This window comes from Rhinopithecus roxellana, chromosome 17 (genome assembly GCF_007565055.1).
Source record: "Rhinopithecus roxellana isolate Shanxi Qingling chromosome 17, ASM756505v1, whole genome shotgun sequence".
Taxonomy (NCBI): Eukaryota; Metazoa; Chordata; class Mammalia; order Primates; family Cercopithecidae; genus Rhinopithecus; species Rhinopithecus roxellana.
This window is the reverse complement of record NC_044565.1, coordinates 67,567,798-67,591,835: the sequence shown is the minus strand read 5'-3', so window position 1 is coordinate 67,591,835 and position 24,038 is coordinate 67,567,798. Positions and strand designations below refer to the sequence as shown.

The following is a 24,038-nucleotide window of genomic DNA, read 5'->3' as shown; positions in this document are numbered from 1 at the left end:
AGCAGAATCTAGAGGGACAGAGAAAGGGTTTCTTCCTTTTTCTTGAGGATAGGAAAAGCTTAAACATGTATAGATGATTAAGGAAAGAGACAAGTAAAGAGAAGCTGGTAATTTTGGAGTGAGAGGGGGAGAATGATTGAAAGGTGTTTGAGAAGTTTTCTGAGGATGTGGGAAGTGAAGAAATAGAGAACAGAGATGGAGATGCCAATACAGTGTCCTTGAAATATTTAATTCCCTTACGGTTTATGATTGTCTAGCCCACATATTGAAATTACCTTGGTTTCAATCAATGGAACAAACATATCAAGCAATATTTACACATTTATTTTATATTATTTACACATCTTTTCTCGGAATAGCAGAATCAATGTTTAACACCTCTCAATGCCTTCCACATAGTGGGTGCTCAAAAAGGGCAAATGAAGAGGCTATATGTCTCTTACCTGATTCTGAGTATCTTCATATGTACAAAACATAGCCAAGACCATGCCTACAAGAGATAAGTCTCCTCAAGCATGAAAATATTCACACTTCATATATGAAAGGTAAGATGTCCATCTTTTTTTTTTTTTTTTCTTTTGAGACGGAGTCTCACTCTCTTGCCCAGGCTTGGAGTACAGTGGTGCGATCTCGGCTCACTGCAACCTCTGCCTCCTAGGTTCAAGCGATTCTCCTGCCTCAGCCTCCCAAGTAGCTGGGATTACAGGCGTACAGCACCACGCCTGGCTAATTTTTGTATTTTTAGTAGAGACAGAGTTCTGCCATGTTGGCCAGGCTGGTCTCCAACCCCTGATTTCAAGTGATCTGCCCGCCTCAGCCTCCCAAAGTGCTAGGATTACGGGTGTGAGCCTCGACGCCCAGCCAAAAATGCTCATCTTTTGAGGAACCTATTTGTTCCCATTTAACAAAGTTGGTTATCAGCATTTCCTTCACCATAGGAGTTTAAAAATAAAAAGAGGAGAGGAGGAGGAAGAGGGTGTTCTAAAGGCAGGCAGGCAGGCAGCAGCAGGAGGTGGCACGATCTGCCTTACCATAAGGTGCCAAAAAACAGTGAAAACCATACTCCCAGCATGCAAGCCTGGGGTCGCTTAGCTCTGGAGCTTACAGCCTTCATCATTGACCAATAGCCCCTAAAGGACGTTGCTGTTTTAAGTCTTAAGTAACATTGAGAAAAATGACCATTTGAACCATTTACAAAGTCCTTGCTATATCCTAATTTGGCATCATCTCCTGTATTTCACACAGTTTGGAAAGAATTCTATAAAAGATGGATAACAGTAAAACACAAAAAAGCTGGTGCTTTGATGGTAAATCTGACTGCCCCTGGCTCCTTTGCCCAAGCTGTTTTCCCAGCCCTAATGTCCTCCCTTTTTCCTCTTAGGACTTCTTTTTCTTCCTTCGAGGCTGACCATAAATGCCGCCTCTTCCAGGAAGCCCTCTGCGGCGTCCAAGCGGAAGTCATCTCTAGCTTCTGTGCCTTCCCACAGCATCGCACTGTAGCTTGGCTCTGCACAGGTCACGGACTTGGTTGTGTACACGGCTGTTTTCCCCGCTAAGTTTGGGGAGCCTCGACCCCAGGCGCTGTGACCGTGATCGTGCGCCCACAGGTACCTGGTGCGGCGCGGGGTGAACGCCGCGGCTGAGCTAGCTTGCGGAGTTCATGGGGGTCACTCGGGCAGAGGCTTGTGCCCTAGGCGCAGAGAATGATTCACGGGGTGGCTCTTTGCATTCTTTGCCCGGTAGTCACGTCGGGCCAGGCACCCTGCCGGCGGATACCTGCGGATGGAAAGGCACTCGGCCCGGCGCCAGAGAGGGGGAGAAGCCTGGATGCAGCCAGCTTCCCGCCTGCCCGGAACCGCGGGGGCGGGGTGAAGGGGTGCTCAGCCTCTCCCGCCCCCTCCTCGCGCGCGGAAGCCACGCCCCCGGTCGCGCGCTCGCGCTGGGCGCGCGCCCGCCCCTCCCCCCTCCCCCCTCCGCCCTCGCGCCCTCGCGCCGGGGGCGGGCGCTGCGCGTGCCGGGCGGGGAAGCGGTGCGAGCCAGGCGCAGCAAACGTTCGCCGCGGGGGCGGCTCCGGGGCCTGAGTGGGCGCCGCCGCTGCCTCAGCCGAGGGGGCCGGGCCGGAGCGTGAGGAGGAGTGAGGCCGCAGGAGACCTTCCCGACGCCCCCTGCTCCGGCAGGGAAGTGAGCAAGGTGGGGGTCTGCGGCCGCCGCCGGGGCTGCGGGGAGCAGAGCCGGGCTGGAGCCTCGCGCCCGCGAGGTGCGGGACGGGAGCCCGCGCTGCGCCGGGACTGGGGACCCAGGAGTCTGCGGGTGCGGCGCCGCGGGAGGCGGGGACGGCGCGGGGAGCAGGGGCCACTGCACCGCGCGGGGCTGCGAGGTGGGACGGCGCGGCCGGCCACGGAGGGACAGGCAGAGGGGATGCTGCGGAGCCCGGGCCGGGAGGGGTCTCGGGGTCCGGAGCGCGCCGGGGCACGGGCGCGAGCTGGGGCGCGGCGCCGGGCTGATGCTGCCCGAGCCTGGCTCGCCTGGAGGCGGCTCTGCATTAGGTGCTGAAGGGGCGAGTGAGGCAGGTCCTGGCAGAGGGCAGGTGAGGCGGGCAGGCCCTGGCAGAGGGAAGGATATTTATTTCAGATCACCCCAAATCACTTTTTCCCGAGGGGCCTAATAGCGAACCTGTCCGGGAGGTCACCCTGGTCAGGAAAGTGTCCCGAAAGGAGAATGCCGGTAACGAATACTTGCCCTTAAATTCCCGTGCCAGGCCTTGGGATTAGGAAGACCTTCCAGCTACTGTGAGTAGAGACCCGTAGTCAGCACTGGGGCCACGAAATAGTATGAAACACCCTCATGTTATTGAGGTGCTGGCAGTGTGGCTGTGAAGATATGCACATAAAATACAAAAGAGCGTCCAATTTTATGTTTAATGCTCTATTCACTTTAGGTCTCTTTTGTCTTTTCCCAGTATTGGGAAATTGAAGCCATAATTTGCGTGGTTTTGGGGATAAAGCGGAAAGGTCAAATGAGCCTATGGGAGAAATTTGGGAGAGTTTCAAAGGCTCCTACGGGTACCATTTAAAGGGGGCTCTCAGAGGGGAAAAAAGACATTTGGAAAGAAAGGAAGTTTCCTTCCTTCCCAACTAGGAATAAGCTCCATGACAATTCACTGCAAAGTCTTCAGAATGTTGCCTGGCTCACAGCGGTCGAGCCATAAATATCTATTGCATGAATGAATGGACAAGCAAGGTTTGGCCACACTTGCCGTGGAGCAGTGTTAGTCACTCTAGTGTTAGGTTCCACAAGTTCTCTCTCTCTGCCTTTTTTTTTTTTTTTTTTTTTGCCATACCCGGCAACCCAGTTTCTAAGGTCTGGGCTCGTTAAAGCAATGGCTAAAGCGGCGAGGTCTTGGTTTCTGTGGCCATGCTACCATTTTCCCATGTGTCTTACATGTTGGCCGTCAAGAGCTTGCTCCTTGGGCTGTTGCTTGAGATCATCCCATTTTGTTCCTTCTCCCATTGGCTTTTCCTGTCACTTGAGAAGGAAGAGGGTAGTGTTGTCTAGAAAACACTTTTTCATTTTCATCCTAGTTCTTGGATCTTAGACCTGTAGTGCGAGGCTGTCGGTGCCTCTGCTTTTCTGTAAGGGCTGGAATCCTACCTGTCCTCTGCCTTGGTTGAATCTCTGAACTCTGGAGCTCCAGGCTGCTGTTTCAGTAACCTGGGTTGCAGTGCCTGTTGGGTTACTTTGTTTGCCAAATTAAAACTTGACCTTTTATGAGTTCTCTGAGGATTTTTATCATAATGCATAAGTGGAATTGCCTTTCAAAGGGGTTGTGCAGTCAAGGTAGTGCTGGTAGTTTTTGGATGTCCACTATGCACGAGAGACAAATTTCTACCTATGGTTAGAAAATTAGACTCAGAACCAAGAGAATTTCAACTTACTGTTTTATTTTTTGTCTTATGTTACCTCAGGGCCTTAGTTTCTTCGTGTGAAAAATAAGAGTAATAATAAAAATCTGGCATTGTATAGGAAGTCTTGAATAAGTAAATTTATTTCTCCTGTTTGAATTACATGAGCATCAGAGCTGTGGCGTCTAGTTGTGTAGATTATATACTGCCCAGCTTTAGGGAGCACCATTCACATTGGAGTCCCCGTGCCTGGAAGTCCTGGAGTTGTGTAGTGCGTACTCTGTGTGACTGTGTATAGCCAGCAGGTCTCTTGTTGAGAAGTGCGTAGGTTCTGCAATATTGGGTGCCTTATTCCAGGCTCTCTCGATGATATTTTGTTTGTATATTTATTTTAAAACCAACTTTTTGATGTATAGTGGACACAATAAAATGTACAGATTTCCCATGTGCGGTTGGATGAGTTTTGGAAAAATGTGTACAGTAGTCCCCCCGTTAGCCTCATCCAAGAGCACCAGTGGATGCCTGAAGCCACAGCTGATTCCAAACCCTATATAGACTGTTTTTTCCCCTATACTTAAGCACCTATGATAAAGTTTTAACTTATAAATTAGGTACCATGAGAGATTAATGATTTCTCTTAGGCATATGTTTGGCTTCTCTGTGGCATATCCCAATTGCCAGCATCACTACTCTTGCACTTTGGGTTTATTATTAAGTAAAACAGTGGTTACTTGAACACAAGCACTGTGATACCATGACAGTCAATCTGATCATTGAGACAGCTACTAAGTGAGTAACCAGAGGGTGGCTTATGCAGTGTGGATATGCTGGACAAAGGAATGGTTCACATCCCAGGTGGGACAGAGTGGGATGGCACAAAATTTCATCAGCTGTTCAGAATGGTACACAACTTAAAACTTACAAATTGTTTATTTCTGAGTGGGGGACTGCTGTATACTTTGTAACCAGCATTCCAATCAAGAAATTTCCGGCCGGGCACGGTGGCTCAAGCCTGTAATCCCAGCACTTTGGGAGGCCGAGACGGGCGGATCACGAGGTCAGGAGATCGAGACCATCCTGGCTAACACGGTGAAACCCCATCTCTACTAAAAAATACAAAAAAAAAACTAGCCGGGCGAGGTGGTGGGCGCCTGTAGTCCCAGCTACTCGGAGGCTGAGGCAGGAGAATGGCATAAACCCGGGAGGCGGAGGTTGCAGTGAGCTGAGAACCGGCCACTGCACTCCAGCCCGGGCGACAGAGCGAGACTCCGTCTCAAAAAAAAAAAAAAAAAAAAAAGAAATTTCCATCGCCCCAGATTGTTCCCTTGTGCTGGTTTGCAGTCCATTCTCTATCCTCCCCACTCCCTTTTATTGATTTCGAATTACATAAGCATCAGAGCTGTGGCGTCTAGTTGTGTAGATTGTATACTGCCCAGCTTTAGGGAGCATCATTCACATTGGAGTCCCCGTGCCTGGCAGCTCCTGGAGTTGTGCAGTGCGTACTCTGTGCTGCAACTCTGCAGGTCACTCAGAGCACACACTCACTTGTCAGATACCCAAACAGTACAGACAGAATAAAGGCCCCCTTGACCTACTCACGGAAACAAGTTATCAGTTTTTGTGGTCTTTCCAGACTATTCTCTATGTATTTTCCTGTATATATAGGGAACACACACACTTGTCAGATACTCAAACAGTACAGACAGAATAAAGGGCCCCTTGACCTACTCACGGAAACGGAAGTTATCCGTTTTGTGGTCTTTCCAGACTATTCTCTGTGTATTTTCATGTATACATAGGTAATACAGAATAAAAAAAGAGCAGTTTTTTTCTCCTCTGCATTAATGACATCATACCGTACACAGTGTTCTGCAGTTTTTTCCCCTAACAGAATGATTTTGAGATCTTTTCATGTTGGAACACAGGAATCAACCTGAGTCATTTTAACTTCTACACAATCTCTTATGTAGTATGTATTGTAGTTTATTCAGTATTCTCATTAAGGACCGTTGCTGTAGTGAATGAAAAAATACAATTGCTGGGTCAGAGGTACGCATGTTACTTCATAATTAATGGGGCTATAACCATGTTGCTACTTGTGGATTTAATCCATTTATTTTTAACTGCTTAGTGTATTCAGTTGTAGGCTTTTTTTTTTTTTTTTGAGATGGGGTCTTGCTCTGTTGCCCAGGCTGGAGAGCAGTGGCACTTCACGGCTCAAGTGATTCCCCCAAGTAGCTGGGACTACACTTGCGTGCCACCATGCCTGGCTAATTTTAAAATTTTTTGTGGAGATGCAGTCTCGCCATGTTGCTCAGGCTGGCAAGCGGTCCTCCTAAAGTGTTGGGATTACAGGCATGAGCCCCTACACCTGGCCCGGTTGTCGACTTACATCACAGCGTATATATCCTTTTACTCACTGAGGAACAGTTGGGTTCCTTTAGATGCTGATTCTTCAATGGGTCTGTGTGTTGCAAATGTATCCTGCCAGCCCTAGGCTTTTCTTTCCCTTTGTTAACAATGTATTTGGTTGTATATACCATTTAAGTTTAATGTCATATTTATGAAAAATTTCCCTTAAATGGCTTGTCTTTTTTCGGGTGTGTATCTGGTTTAAGAAAATTTTCTGTCTCTCATGGTGTTAATGATATATTCTTATATTTTCTTCCAAAAGTTTAAAAAAGTTTTGCTTTCCATATGGAATTTATTTCTATGTATGGTATAATGAAGAGATACAATTTATTTTTTTTTCAATTTGGATGACTCGTTTTTCAGCACTCTAAGTTTTTTTTATTATAGTAAAATACACATAACATAAAAATTACAGTTTTAACCATTTTTAAGTGTACAGTTCTGTAACATGAAATACATTCACGTTGTTGCACAGCCATCACCACTGTCTTCAGAACTTTTTCATCATCCCCAACCGAAACTCTGTACCCCTTAAACAGCAGCTCCCCATTCTTCCCTCAGCCCCTGGCAACCACCATTCTACTTACTGTCTATGAATTCGACTACTCTAGGTACCTCATATGAATGGAGTCATTATAAGATTTGCCCTTTTGTATCTGGCTGATTTCACTTAGTATAGTATCCTTAAAGTTCATTCATATTGTGGCATGTGTCAACATTTCCTTTTTAAGGCTGAATAATGTTTCATGGTATGCATATACCACATTTTGTTTATTCATTCATTGATGGACATTTGGGTTCTTTCCCTGTTTTGGCCATTACAAGGAGTGCTGCTATGAACATTGGTATCCATATGTCTGTTTAAGTCTCTGTTTCCATTTCTTTTGTGTATGTACTCAAGTGCAGTTGTCAGTAATACAGTTTTTAAAACAATATACATAATGGAATAAAAATAGATTAACACAACACTGACTAATATGACTGAATAGAGCAGAGTTTCCATGTACCTACTCTTTCCCATGTGGTTTCTCCTATTATTAACATCTTGCATTAGTATGCTACATTTATTATAATTGATAAACCAATATTGATACATTGTTGTTAAAGTTCCTGATTTAGCGTTCACTCTTTGTATTGTATATTCTATGGGTTTTGACAAATGCATAATGTCATGTATCATTAACCTGGCATTACATGTAATGTCATTACATGGCATGACTGCGTGCTACAACTATGCAAGTGGCTCACTTGTAAAATACTCAGCAGTACAGACAGAATAAATGTTATTACATGGCTATAGTTTTACCTTTTCCAGATTTGGAAATGTCATAGATTTGGAATCATATAGTATGGAGCCAACTCAGATTGGATTCTTTCACTTAGCAATATGCATTTAAGTTTCCTCTGAGTCTTTTTTGTGACTTGATAGCTCATTTCTTTTTCTTTTTTTTTTTTTGAAATGGAGTCTCGCTCTGTCGCTCAGGCTGGAGTGCAGTGGTACGATCTCAGCTCATTCCAAGCTCCGCCTCCCGGATTTATGCCATTCTCCTGCCTCAGCCTCCTGAGTAGCTGGGACTACAGGCGCCCGCCACCACGCCCGGCTAATTTTTTGTATTTTTAGTAGAGATGGGGTTTCACCATGTTAACCAGGATGGTCTCAATCTCTTGACCTCGTGATCTGCATGCCTTGGCCTCCCAAAGTGCTAGGATTACAGACATGAGCCACCATGCCCGGCCAGCTCATTTCTTTTTAGCGCTGAATAATAATATTCCATTTTATGGAAGCACCACAGTTTGTTTATTCGTTCACCTACTGAAGGACGTCTTGGTTACTTCTAGTTTTTGGCAGTTTTTGAATAAAACTGCTATAAACATCTGTGTGCAGGTTTTTGTGTAGACATTAAGTTTGTAACTCACTTGGGAAAATACCTAGGAGAGTGATTTCTGGGTCAAATGGTAAGAATATATTAAGCTTTGTAGGAAACCATTAAATTATCTTTCAAAGTGACTATACCATTTGCATTCCCAATAATTTTTACAATTTTTGTCCAAGTACCCTAAATGTATTTATATAATAGGTCTGTCAGACTGTTCTGTAAAATTAAACTTCACCTGGAATGATATTCAGTCGTTGGTTTTGTTGGCTGTCTTTCAGTGTATCTCTTCATGTGTTTTGAAGTTTTGAATTACAGACTCTTTTTTGTTGTTGTTGTTTTTGAGATGGAGTCTGGCTCTGTCTCCCAGGATGGAGTACAGTGGCACGATGTCGGCTCACTGCAACCTCTGCCTCTGCCTCCCAGGTTCAAGTGATTCTCCTGCCTCCCGAGTAGCTGGGATTATAGGCGCCCGCCACCACGCCTGACTAATTTTTGTATTTTTAGTGGAGACAGGGTTTCACCATGTTGGCCAGGCTGGTCTCGAACTCCTGACCTCAAGCGATTCGCCTAACACAGCCTCCCACAGTGCTGGGATTAGAGGCGTGAGCCACCACACCCAGCCAAATGACAGACCCATTTTCAGAGTGAGTACTTTAGATTTTGTTTTCTTATCTTCTGTGCCCACTCTCCTCTGTGTGGTGATATTTCAGGTGCTTCAGTTGACCTACTGAACCTCAGTCTAGAATCAGATACGATAATTGTGGGCCAAGGGTCCTGCCCTTTGAGTTAATTGGGCTATTTTCGATCTTCTCATACAGTATGAGTCTTGACTCAGTTCCTGGTCCTGAGGCTGTTTATATCTTCCCACTTACCTAAGCCTAGAGTATTAGATAAACTGTAGTTCTAGGCAGAGCTTGGCAGCAGTATTTTTTAGCTTCCTTTCAGCTCCAGCATCATTGCTGGCCTTGAGCAGTGGGTCTGGCCCAGATGTCTCCATTTCTTCATCCTCCTTTGCTTTCTGTTTTTACTACCCCACAGGAAGTGCACACCTGGTTCTAGACTCAGGATGCCTAGAGCTTCAGTCCTGCTTGCAACTTTGTGTATCTATTCTGTTTCTCCAAATAGAGATTTGTCTTGGTTTTGAACCTAATTTTTAAAAAATATTGTTAAAAAATATTTTATCCATTATTGTGTATTTAGAGCAGAGAGGATGCATCAAAGAATGTACTTACTGGGCCACTTTCTAGAAGATTTAATTAACCAGGCTCCTTTCTCAACTTTATACGAAGAATTTTTTCTTTCTTATGGCATTGCCTAGGCCCTCCAGTACAAGAATAAGTATGATAATGGGCATTTTAATCTTTTTCCTGAGTGGTAATGTTTCCAGTGTTTCACTGTTAGATATGATGTTTACTGATGGTTTTTGGCAGATGTCTTTTGTCAATTTAAGGAAATTTTCTTCTGTTCTTGGTAAGTGTTTTTAATTGGGTGTTGAATTTTATGGAGGCCTTTTTTGGGGGCATTTCTTGAAATTATTTTTCCTCCTCTTTAACATGTCAAGAGTAGGACAGACCTCTCTGAGTTGTAGGTAACTGAGAGAAACAAATGTATATGATTTACTTGTTAATTCATTTTTAACATAAAAACCTCACAACCTTTACATAAAACATATTTTAAACTTGAATTTTTGTATATTAACATTATATATAAGTTAAAATAGGACTGAAATGCTATAGTAATCAGGGTTGGACTAAATATCATTGTAACTTCACTATATTTGAATAGTACTAATAATATTAATAATAATAGCTAACATTTATTGGGCTCTTACCTGATGCCAGTTATCGTGCTAAATGCTTTACATGCTGTTTATTTAAGAATTACCACAGCCCTATGAGGTTATATTTAGCTACTCAGAACTCTCTGTTGTAGTGGAGTGCAGTTACTGAATTTTTTTATTGGAACCTAGAGAACCCTCTCAGATTTGTAAAAAGCAAATCTTTAAGGTTTTATGAACATTTATTATCCCTGGCCCCTTTTTTTTTTTTTAATCTGAAAGAGGAGAGAAAAGAAGTTATAGAGGAAGGATATTTGAGAATTTTTCTGAAATAAGCAAGGAAATTCTCTTTCAATAAAGTTTGGCTTGTTATAACTAAGTGTTAATGAGAGTCTTAGTCATTACTAACTTCTTTTTTTTTTTTTTTTTTTGAGATGGAGTCTCGCTTTGTCACCCAGGCTGGAGTACAGTGGCGCGATCTCAGCTCACTGTAACCTCCACCTCCCGGGTTCAGGATATTCTCCTGCCTCAGCCTCCCGAGTAGCTGGGACTGTAGGCACGTGCCACCATACTTGGCTAATTTTTTGTATTTTTATTAGGGATTGGGTTTCATTGTGTCAGCCAGGATGGTCTCCATCTCCTGACCTTGTGATCTGCCTGCCTCAGCCTCCCAAAGTGCTGGGATTACAGGCATGAGCCACCACGCCTGGCCCCTCACTGACTTCTTAATTAAATGGACATCCAAAGAAAAACTGACAGGGAGATGGTGGGAAGTGGTGAACTTACATAAGAAATTTCAATACTTGGATGCTTTGACGTAGCTGAGAACTGACAGGGTTAAGAAATTAACAAAAATATTCAAAGGAAATAAAGGCTGTCTAACGCCAAGGCATGTACAGAGACATTCTGGCGACACTTCCAAAGCCACGTCTCCTTTTCTTTTAGTCTTTACTGTGGGAGTTACAAAACTTCTATGTGTAGACGTAGTCCAGGTCTGAAACACTCTATGTTCTATGAATAGAACAGAGTGTAAGAACTAACAAGGATCCAAACTTTTTGCTGCACTCTCTTGCAGACCCTACTTAACTCCATGATTTAAGGTCTGATCCAGTACCACAGTTTTGGGACCTGTATTCTTTCCTTATTCCTTGAAGCCTCATGTTGCCCTGGAGGGGGCGATGTGACACAGTAGAAAGAAATGGGCTTTAGCATCGTCATCGTCAAAACTCCAGATTCCTAGTTTTGCAGCTTCAGGCCAAGTTACCTGACCACTTAGACTCTTAGTTTCCTCTCTACTTCTAACAGCCCTAATCCTGAAAATCTCAAGCTCAGTGCAGTCTTGTCTTCTCATTACTTTTAAAAAGAGCAATAGTCTCCAAAGTGGGAGGTATGTAAAATGATCCTCTAGGCAGGGTATTACAAGAAAATACGAGCAATCAAGTTTTACCAGTATTTAACCCATAGGTTGACACTTTACTTCATCTGTGTCTGATGTCTGTCAGGTATGGTAAGCTAGGGAACCCCACCGCTTGGAGGGGCTGATAATGTGATCCTCCTTATTTACCTGCTTATATTGTTTTAGCACATGTTTTAGTTCACCTCTGCTGGGTTTAGTGGTCTTCCAGATCATATTACCTGATTTGAATAAAATGAACCTTGCAAAATAGACAAATGGCTCACAAAGTTTCCTGCAAAGAAAATGCAGATTGAAGTTTCAGAGTCAACTGAAGATTGAAGTAATAATGCAAACACATGCGAACAGCCAGAAAGAAACAGAGTGGATACTTCTATTTATATTGTGAACTTGTCAGTCAAATGGAAAATATAAAAACAATGGTGATCTCATCAGATTGATGAAGAAGCATTCATAAAAAATAGCTTAGAATTACTAAAAATACTATTTAAAATATGGATTTATATACACCGTTGAGTACATTGTGCCTGAAGGTATTTACTAATGATATTATGGGCTAATGTTATAAATTGAGATACTTAAAAACTAAGCATTCAGAACATAAAGACAGACTTACTGACATTTTTCAGTGATTGGTAGTCATGCTCTAATTAATCTAGTACCTTAACGTTTTATTAAGCTTAATAATAAATTTTTAGAAGTTCTTTTGAGGTTTAGGAATAAAAGACAAAAAGCCATAAACTCTTGTTCTTCCTGTTTGGTAACAGTGGCTGAAATAATGTATAGATAAATAATTTGAGTTTGGTGTAAAATTGAAATGTATCCTTTATTAGCAACTATTGTTGAGATACTGGTAGAACACGTTGCTAAAGATTTGAAATCATGGCTATTGTACTAGATTATAGAGTTCATGTATATTTGGATAAAAGTGCAGAGCTTATGGTATTTGGTATACTCTGTTTCAATAATAAAATATATGGAGAACTACCTTTCACCCCTGCTAAAACACGCAGGATAAGACTTACCAGAGAATATACTGAAAGTAGATGATCTAAAATATTATAAAGAAATAGGACATATAAAGCATAAAGAATAATATATTGTTCAACCATTGTGGAAGACAGCGTGGGGATTACTTGAGGATCTAGAACCGGAAACACCGTTTGACCCAGCAGTCGCATTACTGGGTATATACCCAAAGGATTATAAATCATTCTACTGTAAAGACACATGCACACGTATGTTTATTGCAGCGCTATTTACAATAGCAAAGACTTGGAACCAACCCAAATACTCATTAATGATAGAATGGATAAAGAAAATGTGGCACATGCACACCATGGAATACTATGCAGCCATAAAAAAGGATGAGTTCATGTCCTTTGCAGGGACATGGATGAAGCTGGAAGCCATCATTCTCAGCAAGCTAACACAGGAACAGAAAATCAAATACCGCATTTTCTCACTCGTAAGTGGGAGTTCAACAGTGAGAACACATGGATGCAGGGAGAGGAACAACACACACAGGAGCCTCTTGGGGGGTTGGGTGCAAGGAGAGGGAGAGCATTAGGACAACTACCTAATGCATGCAGGGCTTAAAACTTAGATGACGGGTCAATAGGTACAGCAAACCACCGTGGCACATGTATACCCATGTAACAAACCTGCACGTTCTGCACATGTATCCCAGAACTTAAACTAAAATTTTAAAAAATATGTATTTCCACTTAAATAAATGGAGCACACACACACAAAAAGAATATATTGTACCTAGAACCCAGCCTAAGAAAGAAAATGTAGCCAGTGGAGTTGGTATATCTCTGCGGTCAAGATTCTGTTTCTATCCCCAGAGATACTCACTTTTCTGAATTTGATGATTACCATTTCCATATGCTTTTTTTTGAGACGGAGTCTCCCTCTGTCTCCCAGGCTGGAGTGCAGTGGTGTGATCTTGGCTCACTGCAAACTCCGCCTCCCGGGTTCATGCCATTCTCCTGCCTTAGCCTCCAGAGTAGCTGGGACTACAGGCGCCTGTCACCACGCCCTGCTAATTTTTTGTATGTTTTAGTAGAGACAGGATTTCACTGTGTTAGCCAGGATGGTCTCAGTCTGACCTCTTGATATGCCCGCCTCGGCCTCCTAAAGTGCTGGGATTACAGGTGTGAGCCACTGCGCCTGGCCTTCTATATACTTCTTTATACTTTTGCTGTGTGTTTGTGTGTGTGTGTGTGTGTGTGTGTGTGTGTGTGTGTGTATGTGTTTGCATCTATGTATGTTATATTCAGGATCAGGGCCAGGGTGAGATGAGGAGGCACCTAGGTCCCCAATGTAAGGAGCCCCTCAGTCATGGGCTTGCATGACCCCCAGTATGACGCTTCCTTACATTTTGTGCCCTAGGTGCCTTGTTCACCTCACCATAGTCCCAGTCCTGCTTCTGTTAATATGCATGTTTTTAAGCTTTATGGAAATATTATTTTTTTGTGTATTCTCTTGTAACTTTTTTCACTTAGTATTTTGAAATCGATCCATCTCGATAAATGTAGCTCTGCTTTATTCTATTCTGTGATTGACTATAGTATAATTTTATTTTCCCATGCTTCTGTTGATGTACATTTAGGTTGTTTCTGATTTTGTGTGTACAAACAATATCATCGTAAGTGTTCTTGTATGTGTCTCCTTAGGACATAGTTGTAAAAGGGGAATTTCTGGGTAATTAGATATATCCATTGTCTATTTTTTTTGAGATGCAGTTTCTCTCTTGTCGCCCAGGCTGGAGTGCAGGGGCACAATCTCAGCTCACTGCAACCTCCACCTCCCGGGTTCAAGCAGTTCTCCTGCCTCAGCCTCCTGAGTAGCTGGGACTGCAGGCACCCGCCACCATGCCCAGCTAATTTTTTGTATTTTTAGTAGAGATGGGGTTTCGCCATGTAGGGCAGGCTGGTCTCGAAATCCTGACCTCAGGTGATCCAACCGCCTTGGCCTCCCAAAGTGTTGGGATTACAGGTATGAGCCACCATGCCCAGCCTATATCCATTTTTAATATTACCAGATACTGCTTTTGCTGTTCAAAGTGGTTATATATGAGAATTCACGTCACCTCATATTTTTGCCAATATAAATGGTATTTTCAGACTTATTTTTTCATTTGATGTGTGTGATAGGTAAATTATATTTTTGTAAATTTTGTGTTGCAGAATAAAACAGATACTAAAACAACTACAGCTTAGTGAATTATCGTAGAGCAAACACTTCTGTCATCTTCATCCAGGTGAAGAAACCTGCCATCGAGATGAATCAATTTCAAAATATTAAGTGAAAAAAATTACAAGAGAATACATAAAAAATAATATTTCCGTAAAGCTTAAAAATTCTGCCAACTCTTTTAAAAGCTCCATGTACCTCATCCCAGTCATAGCCCCTTCCTTTCCTCCCACAGTAATCACTGTCCTGATTTGTATAGTAATCCCTTCCTTGGATTTCTTTTTTTTTTTTTTTGAGACAGAGTCTCGCTCTGTCGCCCAGGCTGGAGTGCAGTGGCCAGATCTCAGCTCACTGCAAGCTCCGCCTCCCGGGTTCCCGCCATTCTCCCGCCTCAGCCTCCGAGTAGCTGGGACTACAGGCGCCGCCACCGCGCCCGGCTAGTTTTTTTTTTTTTTTGTATTTTTAGTAGAGACGGGGTTTCACCGTGTTGGCCAGGAGGGTCTCGATCTCCTGACCTCGTGATCTGCCCGCCTCGGCCTCCCAAAGTGCTGGGATTACAGACTTGAGCCACCGCGCCCGGCCCCTTGGATTTCTTTATGGTTTTATACCCCAGCTGTGGTTCCTTAGATATTATAGTTTAGTCTTGAGTTCTTATGTGCAACTTTTTATATATTTGTTTTCCATTTTTGTTGCTTCTTCTGTGAATTGCCTGCTTATATCTTTTTTTTTTTTTTTTTTTTTTTTTTTTTTTTTGAGACGGAGTTTCACTCTGTCGCCGGGGCTGGAGTGCAGTGGCCGGATCTCAGCTCACTGCAAGCTCCGCCTCCCGGGTTCACGCCATTCTCCTGCCTCAGCCTCCCGAGTAGCTGGGACTACAGGCGCCCGCCACCTCGCCCGGCTAGTTTTTTTTTGTATTTTTTTAGTAGAGACGGGGTTTCACCGTGTTAGCCAGGATGGTCTCGATCTCCTGACCTTGTGATCCGCCCGTCTCGGCCTCCCAAAGTGCTGGGATTACAGGCTTGAGCCACCGCGCCCGGCCTGCCTGCTTATATCTTTTTTTTTTTTTTTTTTTTTTTTTTTTTTTTTTTTTTGAGACGGAGTCTTGCTCTGTCGCCCAGGCTGGAGTGCAGTGGCCGGATCTCAGCTCACTGCAAGCTCCGCCTCCCGGGTTTGCGCCATTCTCCCGCCTCAGCCTCCCGAGTAGCTGGGACTACAGGCGCCCGCCACCTCGCCCGGCTAGTTTTTGTATTTTTAGTAGAGACGGGGTTTCACTGTGTTAGCCAGGATGGTCTCGATCTCCTGACCTTGTGATCCGCCCGTCTCGGCCTCCCAAAGTGCTGGGATTACAGGCTTGAGCCACCGCGCCCGGCCGCCTGCTTATATCTTATGTCAAATTTTCTTACCGGTTAGTACAAGTTCTGTGCATATCATGGATACCAGTTGTTGGTTATATGCATTGCAGGTCTCTTCTCCCAGTTTGTGACTTGTCTTTTCATCTTATGAGTTTTGATACATAGAGTTTTTAAAAAGTGTGGTTTAACTTAGGCAAACTTTTGCTTAGAAAGTCCTTCCCTATGTTGAGATTAAAAGATATTTCAAGACTACTGTAACAAAAGCTTAATTGCAAAAGACGTAAACAGGCACCTCACAGAAAAGGAAACACATATGATCAGTAAACATATTAGAGATGGGCACTTTCATTAGTGATCAAAGAAATACAAATCAAGACCACAGTAAGATGAAATCATATACCCATGCTATTGGCAAAATTTGAAAAGCCCGGTGGACCAAGTGTTGGAGAGATTGTGAATTCACAGGAACTCTGATATACCACTGACAGGAATGTACTTTGGTGCGCTTTAAAAAACGTTTTGGCAATTCCTTTTGTAGATATACACCCGAGATAAACTCTTGACCTTGTGCAGCAAGAGACACGTACAACAATGTTTGTAGCAACACTGTCCATGATAGGAAAAAAAAAACAAAACTAGAAACAACTCAGATTTCCATCAGCAGGAGAGTAGATTAAAATGCAGTTTTGGAATTATACGGCGGTTAAAAAAAAAGAAGAAACAATAGGTGAATCTTAGCAATATATTTAGTGAAAGCAATTACCCAAGGGTTATGTGTAGCAAGGTATCTTTTTTCTTTTTTCTTTTTTTTGTGTGTGTGTGAGCAATAAAGCTTTTTAATCACCTTGGTGCAGGTGGGCTGTGTCCGAAAAGAGAGTTAGTGAAGGGAGATAAGGGTGGGGCCGTTTTATAGGATTTGGGTAGGTAAAGGACAATTACAGTCAAAGGGGGGTTGTTCTCTGGCAGGCAGGAGTGGGGGTTATAAGGTGCTCAGTGTGGGAGCTTTTTGAGCCAGGATGAGCCAGGAAAAGGAATTTCACAAGGTAATGTCATCGCTTAAGGCAAGGACCGGCCATTTTCACTTCTACTGTGGTGGAATGTCATCAGTTAAGGCGGGGCAGGGCATTTGTACTTCTTTTGTGATTCTTCAGTTACTTCAGGCCATCTGGGCAGACGTGCAAGTCACAGGGGATGCGATGGCTTGACTTGGGCTCAGGGGCCTGACATTCCTGCCTTCTTATATTAATAAGAAAAATAAAACCAAATAGTGTTGAAGTGTTGGGGTCGTGAAAATTTTGGCGGGGGGTGGTATGGAGAGAGAATGGGTGATGTTTCTTAGGGCTGCTTCAAGCGGGATTAGGGGCGGTGTGGGAACCTAGAGTGGAAGAGATTAAGCTGAAGGAAGATTTTGTGGTAAGGGGTGATATTGTGGGGTCGTTAGAAGAAGTATTTGTCGTATAGAACGATTGGTGATGGCTTGGATGCAGTTTTGTATGAATTGAAAAACTAAACGGAAGACACAAGGTCTGAATAAGAAAAGGAGAGAAAACAGGTAATTAAAGGACTAAGAATTGGGAGGACCTAGGACATCTAATTGGAGTGCTTAAGGAGGCTCAGCATAGCCTTGCTAGCAAAGATTATTTATTTACTTTAAGAGGGAATTTAGAGTTTCAGTGGTTTGGGATAGCACTAGGAGATATCAGCTGTGATGGCTTGGAGAAACAGTGTACACTAGCAGTGTAAACCCGAGCATGGCATTTATGAGTAGTTGAGAAGGTGAATAGGAGTATGACTAGACAGAAGACAGAAGGGATGAAAGTTATTTGGGGTGCAGTCTAGTTGGTCTGGTGTCTGGAATGAGACTGGGACCTAATAAAAAGGAGAGTCCACACAGGAGCTCACATGGGCTGGAACCCGTAGCATTCCGAGGACAGGCCTGAATTCTGAGAAAGGAAAGTGGTAAAAGTATTGTCTAGTCCTGTTTAAGTTGGTGGCTGAGCTTGGTGAGGTGTGTTTTTAAAAGACTATTAGTCTGTTCTACCTTTCCTGAAGATTGAGGACGGTAAAAGATATAAAGGTTTCACTGAATACTAAGAGCCTGAGAAACTGCTCGGGTCATTTGACTATTAAGGGCTGGTCCGTTATCAGACTCTATAGAGGTAGGAAGGCCAAACTGAGGAATTAGGTCTGACAGAAGGGAAGAAATGACCGCGGTGGCCTTCTCAGACCCTGTGGGAAAGGCCTCTACTTATCCAGTGAAAGTGTCTACCTAGACCAAGAGGTATTTTAGTTTTCTGACAGGTGAGTAAAGTCAATTTGCCAGTCTTGGGCGGGGCAAATCCCCGAGCTTGATGTGTAGGAAAGGGTGGGGGCCTGCACAATTCCTGAGGGGTACTAGAATAACAGATGGAACACTGAGAAGTGATCTCCTTGAGGATAGATTTCCATGACGGAAAGGAAATGAGAGGTTCTAAGAGACAGGCTAGCGGCTTGTAACCTCATGGAAGAGGTTATGAAATGACGGCAGAATAGAATGGGCCTGTGAGGCTGGAAGGAGATAATTTCCTTGGTCTAAGAACTATTTGCCTTGTGTGGGAAGAGATTGATAGGTGGAAGTTTCAGCGGGGGAGTAGGTGGGAGTGGCCGATGTGAAGGAGGAAAACTGCCGTGAGGGATAGAAGTTGGAAGCTAGCTGCTTTTTTAGCTAACTTATCAGCATAAGCATTGTCCTGAGCGATGGTTGGGGAAGAAAATAGATTTTGGAAGTTATGAGAACTGTAGAAAGTTGAGCATAGTTTGTGATTTTTAGAGCCTCTAACAGTATTAAAGCAGTGGCAGCCGCTGCACGCAGACACGAGGGCTAGGCTGAAATAGCAAGGTCAAGTTGTTTGGACGGAAAGACTGCAGGACGCAGTCCCGGCTCTTGTGTAAGAATTCTGTCTGCACTAACCATGCCTAGGAAGGAAAGGAGTTGTTGTTTTGTAGAAGGGATTGGGGTTTGGGAGATTAGCCGGACATGATCAGCAGGGAGAGCACATGTGTTTTTATGAGAATTATGCCGAGATACGTAACAGATGAGGAAGAAATTTGGGCTTGACTGAAGTAATGGGGTTGTCCTTGAGGCCTTGGAGCAGTAGAGCCTAGGTGATTTGCTGAGCCTGATGGGTGTCAGGGTCAGTCTAAGTGAAAGCAAAGAGAGGCTGGGATGAAGGATGCAGGGGTATAGTGAAAAAAGCATCTTTTAAGATCCAGAATGGAATAGTGAGTTGTGGAGGAAGGTATTGAGGACAAAAGAGTGTATGGGTTGGGCTCCACAGGGTGGATAGCAAAACATTTGGTTGATAAGGTACAGATCTTGAACTAACCTGTAACACTTGTCTGATTTTAGGACAGGTAAAATGGGGAAATTGTAAGGAGAGTTTGTAGGTTTTAGAAGCCCATGCTGTAGCAGGCGAGTGATAACAGGCTTTAATCCTTTTAAAGCATGCTGTGGGATAGGATATTGGCGTTGAGTGGGGTAAGAGTGATTAGGTTTTAATGAGATGGTTAGGGGTGCATGATCAGTCGCCAAGGAGGGAGTAGAGGTATCCTACACTTGTGGGTTAAGGTGGGGGATACGAGGGGAAGACACAAAGGAGGCTTTGGGTTGGGGAGAGGGGCGGCAATGAGATGTGGCTGTAGTTCAGGAATAGTCAGGGAAGCAGCTAATTTGGTTAAAATGTCTTGGCCTAATAAGGGAACTGGACAGGTGGGGATAACTAAAAAGGAGTGCATAAAAGAATGTTGCCCAAGTTGGCACTAGCGTTGGGGAATTTTAAGAGGTTTAGAAGCCTGGCCGTCAATACCCACAACAGTTTTGGAGGCAAGGGAAACAGGCCCTTGAAAAGAAGGTAATGTGGAGTGGGTAGCCTCCATATTGATTAAGAAGGGGACAGACTTACCCTCCACTGTAAGAGTTACCCAAGGCATCTGTGATGGTCCAGGAGGCTTCCGAGGAGATGTGGCAGCGTCGATCTTCAGCCACTAAGCCAAGAAGGTCTGGAAAGGAGTCAGTCAGAGAGCCTTGGGCCAGACCTCCAGGGACTCTGGGAGTGGCTGTCGGGCGAGTTGGACAGTCCGATTTCTAGTGGGGTCCCACACAGATGGGACATGGCCTTGGAGGAATCCTGGGCTGTGGGCATTTCTTGGCCCAGTGGCCAGATTTCTGGCACTTGTAGCAAGCTCCTGGGGGAGGAGGTTCTGAAGGAACCCCTGGCAGCTGCCATTCAGGCATTTGGAGTTGTGTGCTGGAGATGTGGCTGGGGTTTGTCTCACAGTGGAGGCAAGGAATTGCAACTCAGAAATAAGTTGCTACTTGGCTGCCTCTACTCTATTATTGTACACCTTGAAGGTGAGGTTCATTAAGTCCTCTTGTGGGGTTTGAGGGCCGGAATTTAATTTTTGGAGCTTTATTTAATGTCAGGAGCAGACTGGGTAATAAAATGTATATTGAGAATAGGACGGCCTTGTGACCTTTTAGGGTCTAGGGCTGAAAAGCATCTCAGGGTTGCTGCTAAACAGACCATGAACTTGGCTAAGTTTTTTTTTATATTTGAAAAAGAGCCTAAACGCTAACTGATTTAGGAGGGGTCGGATAAAGAAAAAGGAACATTAATCTTGACTATGCCTTTAGCTCTAGCCACTTTTTAAAGAGGAAATTGCTGAACAGGTGGGGGATGGCTAGTTGCGGAACGAAACTGTAAGCCAGACCGGGTGTGAGGAGGGGAGGTGATAAAAGGATTATAGGGTGGGGGAGCAGAGACTGAGGAAAAATTGGGACCTAGCTCGGCCTGGCGAGGAGGGGAGAGAGGTCAGATGGGTTTGTAGAAAAGGAAGACTGGAAAGACTCAGTGATGCTTCGGGTTGGGACTGAGGGGACAGGCGGGAGGGAAAGAAGGAAGATTTGGGACGAGTCACATTGGGAACAGAGACTAGGGAGGGACCGATGTGTAAAAGAATGCCTGGACGTCAGGCACCTCAGACCGTTTGCCCATTTTACGAGAAGAATTGTTTAGATCTTGTAGGATGGAAAAATCTAAAGTGCCGTTTTCTGGCTATTTGGAACTACTGTCGAGTTTGTATTGGAGTTAAGCAGCATTGTAGAAGAAAATAAGGCGTTTAGGTTTTAGGTCAGGTGTGAGTTGAAGAGGTTTTAAGTTTTTGAGAACACAGGCTAAGGGAGAAGAAGGAGGAATGGAGAGTGGAAGGTTGCCCATAGTGAAGGAGGCAAGCCGAGATAAAAGAGAGAGTAGAGACACAGAGAGAAGGAGCTCGGGGGTTCTTGCCCTCCAGAAAAGCGGGAAAGGGGTAGGAGCGTGGAAGTAAGGGATTGGGGCACAAAAATAAGAGGTTGGGGTGCAAAAATAAGGTCGGGGCACAAAAATAGGTTGGGGTACAAAAATAAGAGGTCGGGGTTCTTACCCGTCCCCCAGAAAAGTAGAGAAGGGGAAGAAACAGGGAGAGAAGGGGTTGGGGTGCTTGCCCCTCCCCCAGAAAAGCAGAGAAGGGGTAGAGACAGGGAGAGAAGGGGGTCGGGGTGCTTGCCTCTCTCCCAGAAAAGTGGGGCTTGCCGCTAAGGGTGAAGGACCAAGGCAGGTGTCCCTGCAGCGTGGTCAGACACCTCTGAAACGTGGGTGAGTAATCAGAGAGGCGACCCTGCAATGATTAAACACTAAGGGAAGGCTGCCTTCACCAGTCTGTGACCGGCGCTGGTGTTTTGGGTCCACGGATAAAATGTGTCTCCTTTGTCTCTACCAGAAAATGAAAGGAATTGAAATTAAGAGAAGGGAGAGATTGAAGGGTGGCGCCAAGATTGAAAGGAGAAAGAGGTTGAGGGATAGTGAGAGAGGTTGGAGAAGAGAGTAAAAAGAGGCCACTTACCCGATTTAAAATTGGTGAGATGTTCCTTGGGCTGGTGGGTCTGAGGACCTGAGGTTGTAGGTGGATCTTTCTCACGGAACAAATTGCAGGAGGACAGGGGACTGATCTCCCAAGGGAGGTCCCCGATCCGAGTCACGGCACCAAAATGTCATGCGCGTCCGTGTGGCGAGACCACCAAACAGGCTTTGTGTGAGCAATAAAGCTTTTTAATCACCTGGGTGCAGGCGGGCTGAGTCCGAAAAGAGAGTCAGCCAAGATATCTTTTTTCTGTTTAACTTATTTGAGATATAATTCACATACTATATAATTCAACCTACAATTCAGTGGTTTTTAGTGTATGTGTAGAGTTGTGCAGCCATCACTAGTAATTTCAGAACATTTGCATCATCCCTAAAAAGAACCCTGTACTCATTAGCAGTTACTCCCTATTTACCCTCCCCCTGGCAACCCTTCACAAACCCCTGGAAACCAATGATTAATCTTCTGTTGCTATGGATTTACCTATTCTGGACATTTCGTAGAACTGGAATCATATAATACGTGGTCTTTTATGACTGGCTTCTTTCATTCAGCATAGCATTTTTGTTGTAACATGCTTCAGTACTTCATTCCTTTTTATGGCTGAACAACATTCCATTGTATGTATATGCCATGATTTGTATGAATATACTGCAGTTTCATTCCAGCACCACTTGTTGAAAAGACTATCCTTTCTCTATTGAATTGTCTTGGTACCTTTGTTGAAAATCACATGACCATAGGTGTAAGAATATGTTTCTGGACTCTCAGTCTGTTCCATTGATTCCTGTTGCTATCCTTGTGCCAATACTACACTGTTTTTTTAATTACTATGGTTTTGTAGTAAGTTTTCGTACATTCGTGGATTTCATTTGCTAATATTTCATTGAGGACTTTTGCAGTGAAAATGAATGAACAATATTCATGAACATTGATTGGTAGTTTTCCTTTTTTTCTGCCTTTGTTGGGTTTTGTTATCTAGGTAATGCTGGCTACGAAATGAGTAGGTAAGTGTTTCCTTGTCTTTTGTTTTCTGGAAGGGATCTTGTAGATTTGGGCTTGCAGATTCCTTTCACAGGGTTTTTGTTTTTTTAAAAAACGCTACAAATTCAATGTCTTTGGTAGTTATAGGGTTATTCTGGTTATCTGTTTTATCCTGGACGAGTTCTGGCAATTTGTAGCTTTTGAGGAATTGGTCAGTTTTATCTGAGTTGTTATATGTATAGAATGAAATTGTTCATAATATTTCCATGGTGTTTCTTCTAATGTTCGTGTGTTCTGTAGTGATAACTTCCCCTGTTTCATGAGTAATATTGATAATTTATGCCCTCTTTTTTGTTGTTTTTCTGTCTTGCTAGAGGTTTATCAATTTTATTGATCCTTTTAAAGAACCAGCTTTTGATTTCATTGACTTGTCTCTTTTAGTGAATTCTAGTTTCAATCCATTATGGTCAGGTAACATACTCTGTATGATTTTAATTCTTTTGAATTTGTTACTGTTTGTTTTATGGCCCAAGAGCTGGTCTTTCTTGGTACATGTTTCATGTGCACCTAAGAAGAATGTACGTTTCATTATTGTCGGTACAGTGTTCTCTAGATGTCAGTTAGCTCTGGTTGTTTGATGGTGTTGCTCAGTCCTTCCACATCCTTGTCACTACCTTTTCCCCACTCTCTTCAATGAGGTCATTTCATACATATGTAATACAGTTGGATTGCTTTGTCACACTCTGCATTTCATTCTGGGATCCTCTGATTTTTTTTTTTTTTAAATTGCATGCATTCGGGTTCACTCTTTGTGGCTGGTGTGGTGGCTCACTCCTGTAGTCCTGAAACTTTGAGAAGCAGTGGGGAGGATCGCTTGAGTCCAGGAGTTTGAGACCAGACTGGACAACAATAGTGAGACCCTGTCTGTACAAAATAAATAAATAAAAAGTTAAAAGATTAAAAAATAAAGATTCACTCTTGGTGTTGTAAAGTTCTGTCGGTGTTGACAAACACATAGTGTCATGTTTTCACCGTTATAGTATCATACAGAATAGTTTCTCTGCCCTAAAAATTGCCCTGTGCTTTACCTACGCAGTTCACCACCTGCTTCCCCCAAACCTCTGGCAACCGCTGATCATTTTCCTGTTTCTGTTTTTCTAGAAGGTCATAAAATTGGAGTTA

The 24,038-nt window shown here is 43.7% G+C and overlaps 1 protein-coding gene across 18 annotated transcripts in view; it reads left to right on the top strand.

Annotated features, from left to right (window-relative positions):
- Positions 1 to 1,519: 1,519 nt before the first annotated feature.
- The window catches only part of DTNB (dystrobrevin beta), a 299,924-nt gene continuing 277,405 nt past the window's right edge, over positions 1,520 to 24,038 (top strand). For 11 of the 18 annotated variants that reach the window (XR_004054289.1, XR_004054290.1, XM_030920985.1 and 8 more), the window contains exon 1: positions 1,999 to 2,190. The gene's annotated coding sequence lies outside the window, so the exon portion shown is untranslated. Of the gene's footprint in view, positions 1,608 to 1,902; positions 2,191 to 24,038 lie in introns of those variants that run through there. The other 7 variants (XM_030920988.1, XM_030920984.1, XM_010383015.2 and 4 more) reach the window with 3 other exon arrangements.